At 40.7% G+C, this 19,062-nt stretch overlaps 1 protein-coding gene and 1 long non-coding RNA gene across 5 annotated transcripts in view; one reads left to right on the forward strand and one right to left on the reverse strand.

Annotated features, from left to right (window-relative positions):
• Positions 1-14,431, reverse strand: part of KMT2E (lysine methyltransferase 2E (inactive)) — a 56,971-nt gene extending 42,540 nt beyond the window's left edge. For 2 of the 4 annotated variants that reach the window (XM_053977832.1, XM_053977828.1), the window contains exon 1: positions 13,871-14,431. The gene's annotated coding sequence lies outside the window, so the exon portion shown is untranslated. Of the gene's footprint in view, positions 1-3,674; positions 3,753-5,311; positions 5,369-13,870 lie in introns of all 4 variants that reach the window. The other 2 variants (XM_053977831.1, XM_053977830.1) reach the window with 2 other exon arrangements.
• Positions 14,432-14,470: 39 nt separating this feature from the next.
• LOC128807425 (uncharacterized) lies at positions 14,471-16,752 on the forward strand. The gene is made up of 2 exons (XR_008437154.1): positions 14,471-15,750; positions 15,968-16,752. It is a non-coding gene; the product is annotated as an uncharacterized LOC128807425 (long non-coding RNA).
• Positions 16,753-19,062: the final 2,310 nt, after the last annotated feature.

Below are 19,062 nucleotides of genomic sequence, written 5' to 3' on the forward strand. Positions count from 1 at the left end.
AAGTTCATTGATCAACTACTTACTGGGCAAAGTGGCTCATCTATTGTACCATAACTAACAACAGTAGAGGTCCTCCAATTTTGCTACAGACTACTCCATTAGTAATTGTACACTCTAAGCTCTGAAAGTATTTTGGCAATTTCTTCAATTCACTAAAACTTTTCTCACAATCACCCTAACAACTTTATTATACAAGAAAAAAACATTCCTTATTCAAATAAATTTTGCTTTTATTTAGTTGCAGCAAAAAAGTTTATCTTGCCCGAATAATAGAATGTTCACCTTAAAACCCAGACAAATTTCTGTCCAATCTGGTTAAAACATTTATCTTGTGCAAGATCAACCTCTTTACACTAATCGCACTTCACTGTTCATTCATATTGGTTTACACTTTTGATGGCACTTCTTGTTGTCTCTAGAGAATACACAGGAGCTTCTTGACTCAACAGCCACATAAAGTCTAAAATATCTGAAGCCTCACCATACTTCTTATGATGCACTTTGTTTATGACACCAGGAACCATTTTCTGTAAATTAATTGTACTCAATCAACAGAAGTATAAAAGCGTAATACATTCCAAAATATTAATTTCTGTGGCTTTGCACAGAGAACATAATTTATGCATTAAAGAACAGGAAATAACTCACACATTATCCCTGAGGTATTCCACTAAAACAACATTATTCTGTGGTCTAAGAGAGACCACGTTTCCTTTCTCTCATGTCCTCCCTAAGATCACTTGTGTCACATCAGAAGAAAAAACTTAGCTTTTCCACTGGTACACAATGGAGGAGAAACTTCCAAATATAGACAGCTCAGCTCTTGAATCAGAAGGTAAGTGCATGATCTCCTGAAATTACATCAGTAGTTTTAAACCTGCTAGACCCTATGCTGTATGTCTAAGAATACTAAAGCTCTCATCTAGATGCACATACAAAACCTTTCATAAAAATCAATTATAAGAGACAGTGGCAACACTAGTAACAATTTATTTGTCTTAAACATAAAAAAAAAAATCCTAAAGAGATACTAATATATCAAGACAGCATTACTACTTATAATACTTACTGTAATATTATTACAATATGATGAGGATTTTAATTTGTTGGGGTTTTTTTTAACCATGTTTACATCTAATACTACAAAAACCAAACAGGGAAAAAATATTAATAAAAGCTGTTTCTGCTCTTCTTCTTCACATCTCTGACAACTTTTTACACAGACAGTGTCACTGTTCCCATGAATCAATTTTCCGATTCTGTTGTCATGTGACAAATACGAAAGGCAAAAAGCATACAGAAGTTAGAATAAATATATTTACTATAGAAGTTAGGAACAGATTCAAAGCAACTGCAAACTTAACATGTCTTCTAATTTATAAAGGGACATAAGTGGAATCATTAATTAAGCTTACAGTTATATTATATCCTATCTCAAATGTAAGAATTTTCCCACATACAGAGAAGACTACACTAACTTAAATATATGGATTGCTAGATCAATTCAAGTTTCTTACATCACTAGGCATTACAAAAGTACTAAATCTTTTTGTTCCTATTTTTATGAATTCAATATACATGTAAAGTTATTAAGTATTTTTTTCTGCAGTTATCAGCCATCACCTGTCAACAATTACAAGCTAAAAAAATAGTTATTAGATGGTTTAGATGTTTCAAGATTTGTGAGATTTCATCACAGAATGCCTCTGCAAAGCAAATTACCAGGATCTCCCTAAACACAGAGGTTTAAGGAGAAAAATCTAATTCTAATTAGTCTATAATTAGGCTATTTCATTAGACGCAACAGTGCTGGTTTAAGATAAATAATTATTTAGATTTTATACTGATGCATACAACTTCACTGTGAAATCCTTAAACTAATGTCACTACAGAAGTATTTATATACTTACCAAATTACCATCTCTACACTCTGTATTTTCATAAGGTCCATATAAAAAATCCACGTAACGAAAGTTGAAGAAAAATTAATCAAAACCTTCTAACCTATCTACTACAACTATCCTTCCTTAAAAGCAAAATTATGTAACTTGAAACGTGCATTACAAAATAGATAAAAGGTGAAAATGGTAACTTTCCCGTATGTACTAAATTGAGTAACTAAAATGGCCAAGAATAATTGTCAGCTCCCCCTCTTCAACAGCTAAAAAGTTACACTGTTTCCGAATTTACCCAGCAATGGACAGTTCACCTCATGTTCAGGAAGAGCTTATTTCCCCTCAACACAAGCACAGAAGAGGCTCTCTTTTGCTAAACCCAGAGTATTGGTAAACCCTTTCCCTCACACCCTTAAATCCAGGCAAGAAATTAATAACAATTTCTGGGAGCAGTATTAAGTATCAGAATGCACACAGTGTATATGAAGGCTCACTTTCATGAGATGTGTAAAAATCTTAAGGGAATCAACTTGAAGCAACAAATGAAATTGCTGAAACAGTCAAATCTCCACTCAAGCACTGACCAAGGAAGAAGAGTTACAAGATTTACAGATAAAAAAATAAATCAGTGTTAAAACACAAACTATCTGCATGAATGTCCTGAGTCAAGTAAGACCTTTCAGTTTAACCAGCACACAATGCTAACCTGGTTGTAACTTCAAGTCAATCTGAATGTAGAAGTGTTCTACAGCACTAAGCTCATACCAAAACTCCTACTTCCCATTTGCTCCCAGCAGAAAATTCACACTACTGTGAGTCCAGGTTGACTCCAAAGTTACAAAGGATCGCTACAACACTAATTACTGTTTCCCATATCAGTAAGGTCTTTCAGGCAAGATGCAAAGATTTCCAAGGTCGTATTACTGCTTTCAGACCTCTGCTGACTCCTGCATATCTTACTGTTACTTGTTTATACAAAGGCATCTCAGGTAATAGATGACCAAAAGTTAGTATTCTGTTTTACTGTATTTTATTACCTCACCATGTATCTTTCTATGTGTGAGTTGCATTTATTGAGAATGCAATCTAAACATTCTCCTCCTCCCTCCAATTACATCATATGTGTACACACATTTTGCAATCATGAGCAAAAGCAATTCTTGTCATACTTTCCTTTAGATTTACAGGCCAATAATTTTAACCCATGGTCATGGGAACCACCCTTGACCACAAGAAATCCACATGAAAGTTGATACAGCTATGCCCTGGCACAATCTATACAGGAGAAATCTAACTAAAAATGCAACTATCAATAGTTTGTCAGACTCCACAAACACAGAATGAAAACTTATGTCCTGAACTGTCACAAGGCCAACAAACTAAGCTTTACTACTTGGCTTTCCTACCTAGAAGTTTTTCCCTCCTTTGGATTTTTTTTTTGGTTTGTTATTGGTTTGGGAGGTGTGTGTTGGGTTCTGTTTGTTTGTTGGGTTTGATTTTTAACTTTCTTTTCAATTGGAAAGGAATAAGAGGGAAGATTTAAAGAAGATTCCATTAAATAATTCATGCTTTTCTAAACTGCTGCTTTCTACTACTGCTCTGAGCATACAAGTCTAACAAGAAATTAGATTATTTTTAAAATTAGCAAGAGACACTGGCATTTTAATGGTACACTCTAGATATCCTTCAAATAATGAACTATACTGTGCACGTGTATATATGTATATACTTGTATCAACACACAACTATGGAAAAAATAAGCAGCATATATACACATACCATAAATAAATGTATAAAGTTATCAATATTTATTCATTGCTGTCTGTTTCTCAGGAGGTAACACGCCTTTAATCACACCTGGAAGCAGAATACATGAATAAATGACTAATCTTACATACAAAGAAGTTTTCTCTGTTTCCCCTAACATGCTCCACAACCATACAGACTTCCTAAGAGATAAGGATGAATATCCAATTTCAAGATGTTACACCACTGTAGTAAGAACTGAGCAGACTTAGAAATAACTGCAAGTCCAAATTCAGATCTTTGCTACTGTTTGCTGATTTCTATGGTAGCCTAACAGGTAAGTTAGCAGTTTACTTCTAATTTGTGCTGAGACAAAAAAAAAGGGGAGTAGGAAAAATAAGACATAGTAGACACATTCAAATATACAAATTAACACCTATTAATGACCAAGTCCTGTAAATCATATAGAAGAAACAACTTGTTCTAGAAGAAATCTGGTATTTGTAGCATGTGCTCAAACATCCCCACAGATTTAATGTTCTCTATATCCCTCTCAGCAGTATCTTCTTCCTCATCACAATATTAACTGCTTCTAGCCTCACTCACAAGCCCCTCAATATCCTCCTATGCTGTCCAAGGTCACCTACACACTGTCAGTACTCATGTCCATCTAACCTCTTTCTCATGTACCCTGTCAGACAGACAAAAACCCAAAAAAGTACTTGCTATGGATGGTTTGAAGTCACACATAACAGATAATGGCTAAAATCATTAGGCTTCCTCTCGCTGTTTCTCACAAGACACTGCTCATAGCTGCCCCCATCTCCTTTTGGATTTTCAGTAAGTTTCAGAGAGCTCAAGGCTACTAAGTTCTAGCCCTGTCAAATTTTGGTTTTATTACATTATTGGTTGTACTGACACAGACCTACTTAATCATTAGACCAACTTATTTAAGAAATACTCTTATTACAACCAACTACGAAGTAAGACCCCTCCTCCAACTTTGCTTTTAAAATAGTGCCAATAAGCACAATTTACTAGCACAGAATCACAGAATGGCTTGGGTTTGAAGGGATCTGGAAGATCATCCGGTTCCAACATCCCTGCCATAGGCAGGGACACCTCTGGTACCAGGTTGCTCAGGGTCCCCATCCAACCTGGGCTTCAACACTTCCAGTGATGGAACATCCACACCTTCTCTGGGCAACCTGTTTCAGCTTATGAACACCTTGAGACAAACACAGGATTTTACATTCAACAAAGACCACAGTCACGTTTGGAATGACAGCCAAACTTTATGAATTGGTCAGACTTTAGTATCTAAAACAGGGAAATAAAAACCCCTGCCTCCTTCATGGTATCATGATTTATGCATAAAAAACTTGAGTTTCCATCATGTAACAAGGTTTTCATTGGTACACAGGTCATAACATGCGTTACAGACTCTAGTCTACACAAAGCAAGCCATGCTTTTGAGTACAAACCAAGAGTCAGTCTGCCAGTTTAGCCAAGCCTCTGCTACACACCAAAGCTGCTTTCCACCAGACATAAGCTATTTTCCTTTACTATCTGGTCCAACAGTGATGCTCTTGCTTTTTCCTGTGAGTGAAAGCAAGGTCTCTTCCTCAAATATTTATTCTAGTCCCTTAAACATGAAGACTTGACCTTACCTCTTCTCTCTCTTCACTCCTTTTCTTCTCTCAGTGGAAGTTAGACAAAATATGGGACTAGGAAGAGAAAAAGAATGAGTGGTAGAAGGGAAATAAAGGTAAAAGCAGTTACAGAAAGAATTCGTTTATTGAACAGGAATCTATCAAAGAAACAGTAAGCAGAGATATACTAATACACACCACGCTTACAGATTTTAGGTTTTCTATTTGCAGAACTAAACACTCAGGATTGAAAATTAACTGCCAACTGCTTGGTGTCAGCAAGTTTACTTACACCTGCTATACTTCTGATAATGTAATACACAAAGAAAGTCCCAGCCATTCAAAAACCATCAACTATCTGAGCTGGAGAGCCAAGGAACGGTAAAATACAAAACAAGTACAGCACATGAAGAGGTGTAACATTATTTTTTCGTAGCAATATTGCATATTGCCTGGAGAAGTGTATATTAGCTACCTAGCATTAGTCTGTTATAGTCTTTCACTGAAAAATGTAAAATGCCTTAAAAATTCAAAGGCTAGAAACACTAATAAAGTAGTTTCCCCGTAAAAATATCTTGGCTTTATGTAATTTTTTGCATCAGCTATTTTACGGCAAATGAGTATTTCTCAATCTAGCACAAAATGATAAAGAACTGTTGATTAAACTTAGACAAACTGCCTGTATGTGACTTAGCAATTACTCTAGATGAAAACATTTCATCTGTTATCTTACACTATTATTCCTGACAAACATCCTAAAAAATAAAGGCTTTCTGCAAGCATATACAGTCCACATTCTGTAAGGATACCCAAATTCATATCTACAACTGTATGGGCTAAGTCTATTTATTTTTTATTAAATATAACAGTATACCTCATGGCAATTCAGTCACCAATATTCCTCCCAACAAGTATAGCTTTTGGGGTGAAAAAATACATGGCTAAAAATAAATATTGGTATTGCCTTCGACATTATAAATATTTTGTGGGCTTCATGATCCCAAATAAGCTAATTAAATTTTTCTATGCTGCTCAATAAGACTTGGGAGTCTACTGTAATTATTAGCTATCTACTACAGCAGAAGTAAATTCTTTTTATTTATTTCAAGTCTGACTTCAGCTAAGCATATTTTTGTTTTGATATGTTTTCACTTATGTAGATTTCAAAAACTAGCTCCTCTTTTTTATCCATGACATTTGATTTACCTAAATAGCTCAACAGTGCTTCTACTTTTACTCATGGAAGCAATTCATAGACATTCACCTAACTGCTACACTGATGCCTAGGATTCTAAACACAATCAAGTCAGAAAGTCACATTCTTTCAAACACAAACTTTTAATTCTTTCTGAAAGTTAGAAGAACTCCATTAACTACAGTTCAACCTGGACTATATCTGTTCATAACAATTTGGCAGTATTTCAATGTTCTTTACAAAAACTTGGGGAGGATACTGGCAAGAAAAAATGAAGGAACAGATGGAGGGACTATTTCATGTTCAAGGACACAAAAAAATACAGAAGTGTATGATCAAAAGATCCTTCCGACTTCCAAGAAAACAAAACTGTATTTATTTTCAACTGCAATTATTTTGCAAAACTGTATTATTTGGGTTAAGAAATTTCCATTCCATGCATTTTAACTCTATAGCTTTGTGTTTTCAATGGAGGTTTCAGTATATTTTTCAATTTTAGTAACAGAGATATAAAATACCTGATTTTTAAATAAGCACAAAGAAATTCTGCCCAGTGATGGAAGCTCAATAAACAGCTTTAATTTTCACTACTACTGCCACACAGAAGGGAACAAAAAGCAGTGCTGGCTTTTGTCTTTCAGCACAAAAGATATCACTAGAAAGTAAGACAAAGAACAAACATTTAAAAGAACCCCACAACACAGTCATTCATGAAAATCCTTCATAATATTAAAGATATTAAAGATTCGCATCAAACATTCCTATCCTAACCAAAGGAAAAAAAACCCAGTGGAATTACTTGGTAAGGCATTTGAGGGAGGAACCTTACCCTTATCACCAGTAAAACAACTACAGTATTGTTTATGAATTATATATTAAGTATTCATGTTTCTTTCACAATTCTAGAATGATAGGTTTGGAAACCAAAAGAGACATATAATCACTCTGTACCTTCCTCAAAAGTTATATGTACGTTGCTGTAATTCTCAAGTCTTCACTTTAAGCAGAACTGACTAAAACCACTCCTTATTGGAAAATTTTCTTTAAACCAATACTTAAAACAGAATTAACCATCTAGACTTGACTATCATCTGTTTGGTGATACAGTTGTCAACTCAGGCCCATTACAACCATTCTAATTAGAAGTTAGGCCCATCTGTCTACTCAAGGCAAACTAAGAGAATCACCAATTGTCACAAAGTATCTTCAGTCCTATCAATTTAGAAGAGTTAAAAAGTAATGAACAGCAAAAAAATTTAAATATTCAGAACTCCTCAAGGTAAAAGATCCTAATCTACCTTATCCTATATAGAAGTTTAAATTCTCGAGTGGCAAGTACAGGCTATTAGTTTTATCAGTTTCTGTGACTGATAAATAACTGTTCTGCACAACATCTTTAAAGTGGAGAGACACATGAATGTGATGGATGGACCATTTGGTGAATAAGGAACAGGCCGCATGGTTGCACTTGTACAAGTTGCAAGCTGTCAAGCTGGATGTCAGTGTGGAGACAAGTCATGAGTGGCATTCTCACGAACTGGTACTGGGACCATGGCTGTTTAAAACCTTTATTGGTGACATGGATTAAACACGTTCTCATCAAGTCTGTCAATGACATGAAGCTCTGTGGTGTGGCCAACATGCTGGAGGGAAGAGAGATCATCCAGAGGGACCCTGACAGGCTTGAGAGGTGGGCCTGTGTGCACCTCGTAAAGTTCAATACAGCCAAGTGCAAGGTGCTGCACTCGTGTCCAGGAAGCACAAGTACGGGCTGGCCAGAGAATGGGTGGAGAAAGAGCCCTGAGGAGGACAGAGGCTTGCAGGTGCTGGTTTATGAGGAGCACGACACAACTTGGCAGTGTGCACTCTCAGCTCAGAAAGTCAACCATGCCCTGGGCTGCATCAAAAGCAGTGTGGGCAGTAGGTCAAGGGAGGTGATTCTGCCCCTCTACTCCGCTCTCAAGACATCCCACCTGCAGTTCTTTGTCAAGCTCTGGGGTCTGCAACACAAGAAAGAAGTGGACCTGTTAGAGCAGATCCAGAGGAGGTCACAAGGATAATCCTGAGGCCTAAGCACCTCTCCTACAAAGGCTGAGAGAACAGGAGTTAATTCAGCCTGGAGAAGAGAAGGCTCCAAATGCCTAAATGAAGCCTTTCAGTACCTAGAAGGGGCTAATAAAAAAAGAGGGAGAGTGACTTTTTACGTGAGTAGATAGTAATAGGACAAGGGGAAACAGGTTTAAACTGAAAGGTGAGAGATTTAGATTAGATGGTAGGAAGAAATCCTTTACAGTAAGGGTGCTGAGGCACTAGAAACAGGTTGTGCAGTGCATGTCCCATTCCTGGAAGTTCAAGGCCAGACTTTGATGAGGCTTTGAGCACCCTGGTCTAGTGGAAGGTGCCCCTGCCCATGGCACGGGCGTTGGAACAAAGTAGTTTTGAAGGTCCCTTCCAACTCACACCATTATATGATAAGGGGGCCAACAACAGATTATATGGCTTCCTTCTTAAGTTGTAATATAAAGTACAATAACGTAATTAAAACTTAGTCTTATCATCTTTTCTTTGAACTTGAAGGCAATTTACTTTTCTGATAAAGATATAAAAGTGAATGATTACCTAGATTATGATGGCATAAAATACAAAAAAATGCAACTACAAATGAGAATAAAATAAAAAAGCTTTCCTTAACCTGAGACTGCCATATGAAATTTTAGTATCTAAACTACCCAAGTGCTAATTTTAAACTCTAAAACTAGGAACAATACTATTTTGGAAGTGCTTGATTTGCAAAATTGCTGGTCCCTTTAAAGTCTCATTTAGGTTTTACAGCACTGGATCTCCATCTAAGCAGCATATGACCTATCAAATGAAACAAGAGGTAGCACTCTGGTAATACAATATGCAAAAGTAACAAATATACTCTACTCACATAGGATGCAATCTGTGTGCTACTATAATATATTCTTCACATTCACTTTTGAAACACATAACTTGAATGGACACTGATTTACTATAGTTCTTACCCATATTTTAATTTTGAAAAATAAGATACGAAACTACTTAGGTCAGGCATGTTAAAAAAATATGCTCTGTGCAATAAAACTGTCTTCAAAGGTTTGCAGATAACCTTATTAAATTTTCTAAGAACCAACACAGCTTAAATCTTGCTTGTTTCATTAATACATTAAGATTTGCAAGAGGAAATAAATATAATAGCAGTATCTCCTAGCAAGTATATGAAACCTTGAAAAGGTTTCTTTTAAGCACTTGTTTGTTATGCCTTAAAGGTTAACAGCAGTTTTTCTTTGAACACAACTACAGCAGGTTTTTTCTGTACTGTGAAGGTCATGAGCAGAATTTTGGATCCTCAAAAAGATTCGATTTTTGGGGTACAACTCTTCTGTTACTAAGAAAATGTGAACACTGAAGTAGATAGAAATATCCATCTTGCACCATTCAAAAGACCACTACAATTAGTATTTTAAATAATTCAGAATTTGGAAGCATGGAATTGAGGATTTTTTCCCTAATCCACGTTTCTCATCTGTGGAATTTTTTTTTCCCTAGAGATGCCTTAAGTGTCACTCTCAGCAATAAATCACAACTATTTGCACAGTGGAAACACTTAAACAGTGTACCTGTTGAAAAAACACTGTCCAACAAAATCTGCTTTTGAGAGATTCACAAATGCTCATTTGTATGGAAGTCATGAGGCAAATAACATAGATGTACTTCTTTAGGATCTCTGCAGAAGTCTGAATTGGGTTCTATTTTATATCTTTACCCATCTATACCCCTCCCACTAAATTTTGTTAAAATGTCACATGACAACAGCAAACTACTTTCATTAAACCTTCATTTACATTAATCTAGTTAGAACAATACCACGATTCTACAATTACATACACCACTCCTTAACTCAGTCTCACAAATAGTCCTTACTAAAATTAGTATTAGCATGCATGCAAAATTAAGACTGTCCTTAGTCAAACCGAGATCAGAACTGGAGAAACACTTCAGCCTTCACTGTGACACTGATTTCTGTATTTCTGCTGCTTTCCAACAGAACTTTAATAGCTGTGTATGTTGAAACTGCCTAAGAGAAATCAGGAGTTGCATTACCTCAAAGTAACCTGAAGAGGTTACTTAGTCCTAAGAGAAACTTTCCCTAGATTTAGTCTGAAGAGTCAGTATTATTTCCCCTCTGGAATTTCCCAGACGGCAAAAACACTTACCCAAAAGGCTAAGAGACAATTAAGTAAATTTCTCCTTTAGATATAAAAAACGTTAAGATACATAAACGGATTCATTACTCCAATCCATATTAGTGCATTTGTGATACAATGTTTGTGGAACAGAAACATGTCTTTAAAAAGAAGGAATTTAGATTTCAGACCTTCCCTCTTTCAAGAAGCCTGTATTAGTTTTGGGGGAGGGGGGGTATTTAATCCTTTATGAATATATAAATAAAAACATCAATGGAGTTAAAAAATAAAGGTAGAATTTGTTTTGTAGTCTCATCTCCTTAAAACAAATCACAGATCTGTTTATACAAATGGAGAAACTGAGTCACGAAGGCAAACTGACTCATTAAAACTCATACAGGAAAACTCTGGAAGATCTCTAAATTCCCAAGAGGTTCTTAGTGCATAAAATAAACTCTAAAAATTTGAAAATTAGTATTTTTTGGGTTATTTCATTATCCTTCCCCAAACACTTTTTGTAAAGTCTTCAAGGTTATTTTCCTCTAATTGTGAATCAGATGTCTGTTTGAGAAGCCATGAAGAGCTGCAGACTGTACAGCATCAAGAACAGGAGCTTTCAACTGAAGGCAAGGAAAGAAAAAGGCAAAGGTTCCCATAAAGACCCGTATACCCTTTAAAGTCTTTTCCATGTACTTTTAAATAGAGAGAATAAGACATGGTTTAGGAAAAAAAATTGTATTTATATAAATAAAGATGATGGGAGCATGCATTACTGGAGAATTAACAAAATCGCTCAGCCTTTGGCCTCAAAACACACTAAAGACATGCATTAACAGCACCCTAAAAGTCTTACTGTTCAACTTCAGGTATACCTTGAATCCTACATCAGTACTTCTAAATGGTATTCAAATTAAAATTCGTCAGAGATTGAACACAGCTTTGCCACTTCAATACCTCACTTTTGATTTCTTAAATCCAGAAGGTTCTAAAGCTATACCGGAATAGGAATTCACATCTCATTAATTTAAAGGACAAAATTCAAGGCAGGCATTAAAAAAAAGGTGAAAATTTATTTTTTGTTATTGTTGCTTAAAACATACAATTTGCAGCTGCTATAGTAGGTATCAGAGTACTACACCAACTACCAAATAATGGATCCTTGTGACCTCCCTTCCCCCCACTCAAACATATTTATAGTGGTGATACTAAATGGTTCATATTTCATTTAGGAAAAAAATTAGACGTTACGAATCGCACCTTCCCTCAGTACTTGTATGTGCATTGTCACATATACAATTTATATAGCAATATACAAAAGAAATTGAAGAAAAAAAATGTAATGCCAAGATTACATGGCAGCAGAAGAAATTCCCTGTCTTTAAATAAAGTAACAGGTTATAATCTCGCGTGCATTATTTCCTTAAGTTCATTCTGTATTCTCTAACTATGAATACATGGAATTACTACACCGATGTCCAGTGAAGGTATTTCCTGGAAGATGAACATGAGGTTCACAAATGTGTTTCCACAAAGAATTTAGCAGACTGTTTTAGTGATCGTAATCCACGACTCGCGTTGATAAATATTACTGATTTTATATAATTAGTAGGACAGACAGCGGTACAGTATCGATCACAAACGCAGGAACCTTTCCAATTTACTAAACCGACATACATATTACCTTACAGCACCATATACACACCCCTCGAAGGAGTGCTTGAGTCTGTTGCCTCTTTCCACCCCCTTCTCCCCGACAAGAGTGGTCTCGTTCACTTGCCTTTCACACACATAACCAATAAAATTAATCAGCTGGAACACAGCATTTTTAAATCGCAGTAAAGTCAAGAGCTGTTTTGTACGTTATTTGAAGGGAATAACCTTTTCATTTTAACATAGTAAGACACTAATATGCTGCAGACAAACGCACTGCATGGGGTGTGGAGGACCCGAGCTGATTAGATTACCACAACATCAGCCTGAGGCCGCCATTTTTAGAATCTCTAAAGGACAAAAGAGGGAAATTAATAAATTTGCTCCACATTTTTTAAAAAGTAACTTCAAAAGTATAGTGAGGATAACTAATTAATCATGCATTGCAAGTACTGCCATGGATATCTCCTGCTGTTCTCTGATCTGAACCCTGAGTAACAAAAATGCTTCGTTATTATTCCTTTAAGCTACTGTAAATAAACAGACTAAAACATTCGTAAATCTAGATGCAGCACTGAACTTCTGCTTTTGTCGACACGTAGTATGCAGCATTTTAGGGACCTCAGGGCTTTCAGACACCGCACATTCCCTAATAGCGGAGTATGGGGGAATACAGGACCTTTATAATCAGGGTATATTATGTTTCTCTTCCCTATTTAGTAGTACACAGTGAACCGATTGTTTCTCTCCCCCTGTGTCTGCAGCAATACGGTCAAACCCACCAACACTTACTGCTTCAGGAAAGAGAATGAAATGTGCCACCCAGGGAACACGAACGCTGGCTGCAGAAACCAAAGCAAGAAAGGGGTGCACCAGTCTAACTACTTACAGCCTCAAGAAAGGGGGTGGGGAGAATGATCCCCTTTTAAATTGGCACAGAAACTCCTGGGGACAGCTCTCCGTTTGTCCAGGTTACACCACGAAGCGGAGATATTAACAGGGAGGCAGGCAGGGAGGCGGGGGTGTGGAAGGCAAAGAGATTAGGCCTATAACGAGCCATTTTAGCACCACAAAGCAAAAATATACAGGATGGAGGAAAAGAATAGGCTTCCCCAAGCTTCGTAAAACTCAATACGCAGTCCCAATAACGCACAAACCCGTTCTGAAAACCACCAGCCCAAGGAAGCCTATGTTGTCACATAATAGCTCCTTTTGGCTCATTTTCCAAGCATAATGCATAAATCTGGCGTAACTGCCAAAAAATTCTCCTCAGCTCCTCCAGTTACAGTAACCCGCCATATTCATAAGATATAGCGACAGCCTGCCATTTTTTAACCAAACCCCACAAAAGGAAAAGCAAATGCAAGGCAAATTAAACAGAAATTAAACACATTTCAGGGTGGGAAGGAGTTATACTCGCACCGAAGGTAATGAGACATTCCCGTCGCATTTCACTCCCTTTTTCCACCCCCCCTCCCCCAAAGCACCCAAAGCAGAATATGCTGGTAATAACCAAAGACTCACCTGTAATGGTCACAGGCCAGGCAGCAGGACCCCTCAGCTGAGCCCCTTCTCTATCCCGACCAAAACAATGCAACAGCCCCACTGCGGATATCCCTACCCTAGGTACTAGGACTCAGCCCTCAGTAGGCTCTCGTAAAAGAAAGGAAAGAGGAGACCCCCCCTCCCCCCAAACCTAGCTTAGTGCGCAGAACCCTACAGGGACCAGCTCAAAGGCGCCTTTGCCCTGGGACCTGTGTACAAACCCCGCTGCTGCCGCCGCTGCTCCCGTGCCTCCCTCCCTCCAGCCTCCTACGCTCCCTTCTATGTCACTGCCTCTCTCTGGGAAAATGGCGTCCGCTCTCCCCTCCCTCCCCCTGCACGGGGCTCACCCGCCCCGCCTGACAGGGGCAGGGTTACCAAGGCGAAGCCAAACAGCCGCCATTTTGCTTACGGGCCGGGAGTGCAGCCCGCGCCCGCCGAGCCCTCAGAGTCCATTTTGCAACACGCAGAACGGCTCCGGGGTCTGGGCGCGGCCGCGGCACCAGACTGCGGCAGGGGCTGGGCAGGGGGGCCGTGAGGAGGGAAGTAGGGCAGCGGAGGAGGGGCGGCGGCAGCGGGGGCTGGCGCCGGGGGCGATCCGCAGCCCCGGCGGCGCAGCCTGCGCGGGAGGGGCGGGGGCTCCGTCCCGGCCTGTTGTGGGGCCGAGCGCGGGCGGGAGCGAGGGTGTCTGAGTCAGAGCTGCATCCTCGGAGGAATAAACGCCAAAACTCCCTCCTCGGTCGCTCTCACACCCCCGACCTCCAGCTGCTTCCTCACGACCGTCGATGCTGTCAGCATACGTGTTCTTTATGAATCTCTAACAGCACATTTTCGGCCTAAACTGCGCGAAAAGCCGGGCAGACCCGCCGGATCTCACACACGCAGAAGAACTACCTGAGGGGAGGGGAAGAGGGGAGCGAGAAAGGAGCGGGAATTTTTGCAGATGTGCTCAGGAGGTTTTGACTGAAACTTTCAGTAAGACACTCGAGGCTGAGAATCTTCCCCGAAGCACTTAAGACTCAAAGGCAAGTGGGAGAAAGCTTCTTTCCTTAGAGCGAGTGCGAGAGCACTCGCTGAAGGCACTTCTGTTCTGCAGGGAATGAGACAAGCAGCGAAAGAGCCTCGTTTGCCCGTTAGGGAACAGCGCTCGGGGAGTAGGAATGGCGCGCTTCTGTCCAGACCAGCGGGCGCTGCCAATGCCAGGAGCTCGCTCAGCCTTTAAGGGCGGACACAGCTCCGGCCATTCGTAAGCAGCCCCTCTTCCTAACCACCGTATGTCCTCCCAGCTCCCGCTGCACCCCTACTCCGCCCTGCCTCCCCTGCCCGGCTTCAGCCCCTCCAGCGATACGGCTGATGGAGGGAGGGGAGGCGGCGGCTGGGGTTTCGTTCGACGCCCACCAGGGGCTGAGCGAGCCTTCTTCAGTGCGCAAACTCGGGGCACCAGATAAAAGCTGGGCTGGCAGCTCTTACCCTGCCTCGATGGAGCCGCCACTTTCGGGTGACTGGAGAAGCAGTTAGCAGCAGCGCTATAGACTAGCGTCCCCCCACACCTTGGGCACAGAGAGTTTGGGGCTCTAAACAGCTGCTGCTGCGGCAGGAGGGAGTCGAGGTGAAGGGATCTGCTAGCTGGTTGGACGCAGAGGAGGCGGCTGTAATGGGGCATTAAGTCTGAGGGAGGAGGGGGGGCGATTAAACCTCTTGTGATCATGGCGGAGTCTATGGGTATTTTTTTTTTCCTGTCTAACTCTTCTGTGCGTGTGTCTCTTTGTTTCTTTCTCTCTCTCTCTCTCCTTAGGGCGCTTGGCTGGGGCTGCTCGCTCGGGTTCTGCCTGTTGTTGCGCGAAATGGCGGCTGGCGTCTTGGTGGGTTTGGTTGTCGGTTTTTTGTATAGGGTTTTTTTTTTTTTTTCCCTTCCCCTCCTATTCCCCTCCCCGCACTTGTGCCTTGGCTGCGGCTCCGCAGCGAACCGCGGCGGAGCCCGAGTCAGGAGGGGGGCGGGAGCGGCGCGGCAGCCAATGGCCGGGCCTGCCCGGGTGGCCCGGCGCGCCCTGATTGGCTGGCGCTGACATCATCCTGCAGCAGGGGCAGCCGCAGCTGGGCAGGGTCGGGAGCTGCCGGGGGAGGCAAAGGGAGAAAACGGGCGCCATGATCTTAGCGCTCGGGAAGACTCCGCGGGCAGGGCGTCCCCGAAGAGCTGGCGAAAAGAAAAGCAGGACCGGGTCTGGGCTTCTCTTTCTCGAATAGTGCCGGGGCTGTGCTGAGAGGAGCGGGAAACGAGCGAGAGGGGAGCAACTCATGCCTGCCTTTGTAACTGCGTCAGTACAAGATGGCGCAGGGTGTCCCTGGAGAGGGAAGGGAGTTGCACGTCCGCCGGAGGTCATGTGACCGCGTTGCATTCCTGTGGGGTTTGGCTGCGGACCAAGCTGGCTTAGGCGGCAGCGGCGGCTGCCCGGGAGAGCCCGGGCTTCCCTCCCCCTCCTCCTGCACAACGTCGTCGGTCCCGCGCTGGTTCCCTTCCCCCATCAGCCTCATGCACGAGGGTGTAGCTGCTGCCGAGGAAGGTTCTCGCTTCTCTCTTTATTCTCCACCCACCTCCAGGGTGTAGCTCCTCTTGGGGGAAGCTTTCCATTCCGCCCCCTCTCTGCTGCGCAAGGCTTTACCCACCACCAGGGAAAGCTCCCCGTGGGTGCCTGCTGGCTCAGCCTGAGCGTGGGAGTCGTGTGCGCTCGCGGTAGTGCCGCCCGCTCGGTGCGAAGGCACTCTGCTCTAAGTTAAGTTGCAGGGGTTTATGGAGTGGTTCTTACTGGAACAGTTGTTTTAAGTGATGTCTAAATGACCTCATTAAAAGCGCTGAGGAAAACGTACAGGCCATGCGGAGTTATTCTTTTAACGAGGTCTTGGCTGTTCTAGTGTTGCTCTGACGGGGGTACGGGTGGAGGGGCCAAGGGAAAGTCTCTCAGGTGTTTATGACTTTATTAAGTTTGTACAGGAAAAGTGGATCGCTGTTCTTTGTGTGCTGTTGAATCCTGTTGCAGGAGTTGAGCAGCTTTCTGTGGAGTGGTAGGTGTATTCCAAAGTCAGGCCGCAGATGGCCTGCATCTTTAATACGGGAATCGATGTATATACTCAGTGCAAATGAAAAATATGGTCTGCAAATACTGTGAGGACTCCCCATGTTTTACTTTGAGGTCCGTAGGCAAATGAACTTGTTACACAGGCCTGGAAGATTGGCAAATGTATTTTCCATGTCTTTTTTTTAAAATTTCAATATTCGCTGGACAGGAAGTGAAAAATGTATGTTTTCCAATCCTAACCCTTTCCTTTAAGGAATGCAACTCCTGTTACTGTTGGGTTGAGCTTCTCATATTTTCAAAGCAATTCAGTGCTAGTTCCTATGTCTTGTTCATCTATGCCCAAGTGTAAAATTTAGCCATGGCATCTAACCCAATGAACAAATTTACAGTTAAAATTATTGATGATTTAAGGGTGTTGGTTTGTTCTATTTGGAAATGTTTCACTATTCTTAGTCTGTCCCTGGATAGGTAGGGATTTTATTTTCTTTTTACCTCCACAGTAGCAACCTGATAGGGCATAAAGCTTGACTATTTAACAAATGTGTTGTTTGAGAACTGGAATGAAAGAAACTGAGTGTATGACTAATAGAGAAGATTTCTGTATAATAGCTGCTCTTTAATATGTGTTACATAAGTAATACGGTGAGGTGGAGTTCAGTTACATAAGAACTGACTGGAGACTTGGGAGCTACTATAAGTAGTTCATATTGGTCGCATATATAGCCTGCAGGGCATCCCTGTGTTGTGGGAGGAGGGGTAGAAAAACAGGATTGGAAGCATCTAACAGCACTACATTTTTCCTTTGTAGGCTTATAGAGGATACCAGGAAAGAAAGGGAGAAGGCAGTAATTAGGAGTGACAGAGTGTGAAGCTTTCAAAAGTCTGTAGTCTCATTTGAGCTTAGGTTTTGGGATGTAAGCTCTATTTTCTAAAAGAGCAATCTACCCTAATCTGAGTGTCAGAAGGTGGCTGCCAGCTGAGCATTGTGCCGACTGACTTCTGTGTGGACTATAAAGAGCAAGGTTCTTGAGTCCTGGAGATTGTGAGGCTGTGCCTATTTTTTTTGTTAAAAAGAAAGCTTACTGGAAATGGTGTTAGGAGGAGGCAGTTGGTTTGTTGATCAAACATTAAAATGACTGGATTACTGATTCTTCTTGTGTAGGCATCATATGACACAAGGTAAATACTCCTTTGTAATGGAAGCTTCCAGAGCGGCTTTCAGTGTACAGTGATTCTTTTAACACAGCACTGATTTATGTGGGACTTGACATTGTGAATACTTCATTGCAGATGTGTTAAAGGGAGAACATTAATTTCAACTAAAGATGAGGGGAGAAAACATTTTATTAGTACTTGCATTTAGTCATATGTTCTGTAATTATGAAACAGTAATTTCCTGCTTCACTGTAAAATAATTGTTTGAATGCTTATGTTATGTAGTTTATATAGAAAATCAGCTAGAATTTTAATTCTTAAAGCAGCCTTTTAGGTAACTCACTTTGATAACAGATTTTGCTTGAAAACCAAGAAGTTAATTATTTTAAAAGTTCTCTGTGTAACTCAGAGTTTATTGCAGCAGTACTTGAACTGAGGTGTGGCTGTGCTTTTATGAAGCTGTAGGAATGAAGGCAAGTTTTAATGAGCTGGTAGTAATTTCTAGTTTGTTTCAAGGTTTTTTTTATTAGCAGTTCTCAGGAAAGCAGTTGTCTTTAAGGAAGCAGTAGCTCTGGTAGTGTTGCAGTGCAGTCTCAAAACAATGTCGTATGTATTCTGAGTTATTTGTGCTGCAGGAGATGAGTGAAAACAAAATGTGTGTATTTCTTTGAGACGGGGCATTTGCCCTACAGCCGGTCTGATGCAAGCTGTTTTAATCTCAAAGGGAAGAAGAGAGCTGTAGGAGAGAGAGACTGGGTAAAAAATGGCATGTAGTTTACATTTATGATAGCTTAGCAGGGAAATGACCAATTTCTACATAACTACAATTTGTTCCTTAGCGAGGCTACTTCAATGGGCTGGATGTTCTCCAGCAGTTAGACTTGTGGTTCTGACTTGCCGTGGTAGCCTGTCTGTGCATGCATGTGTGGTCTGAGCCCTTGCTAA

Source organism: Vidua macroura, chromosome 5 (genome assembly GCF_024509145.1).
Source record: "Vidua macroura isolate BioBank_ID:100142 chromosome 5, ASM2450914v1, whole genome shotgun sequence".
NCBI classification, from domain to species: Eukaryota; Metazoa; Chordata; class Aves; order Passeriformes; family Viduidae; genus Vidua; species Vidua macroura.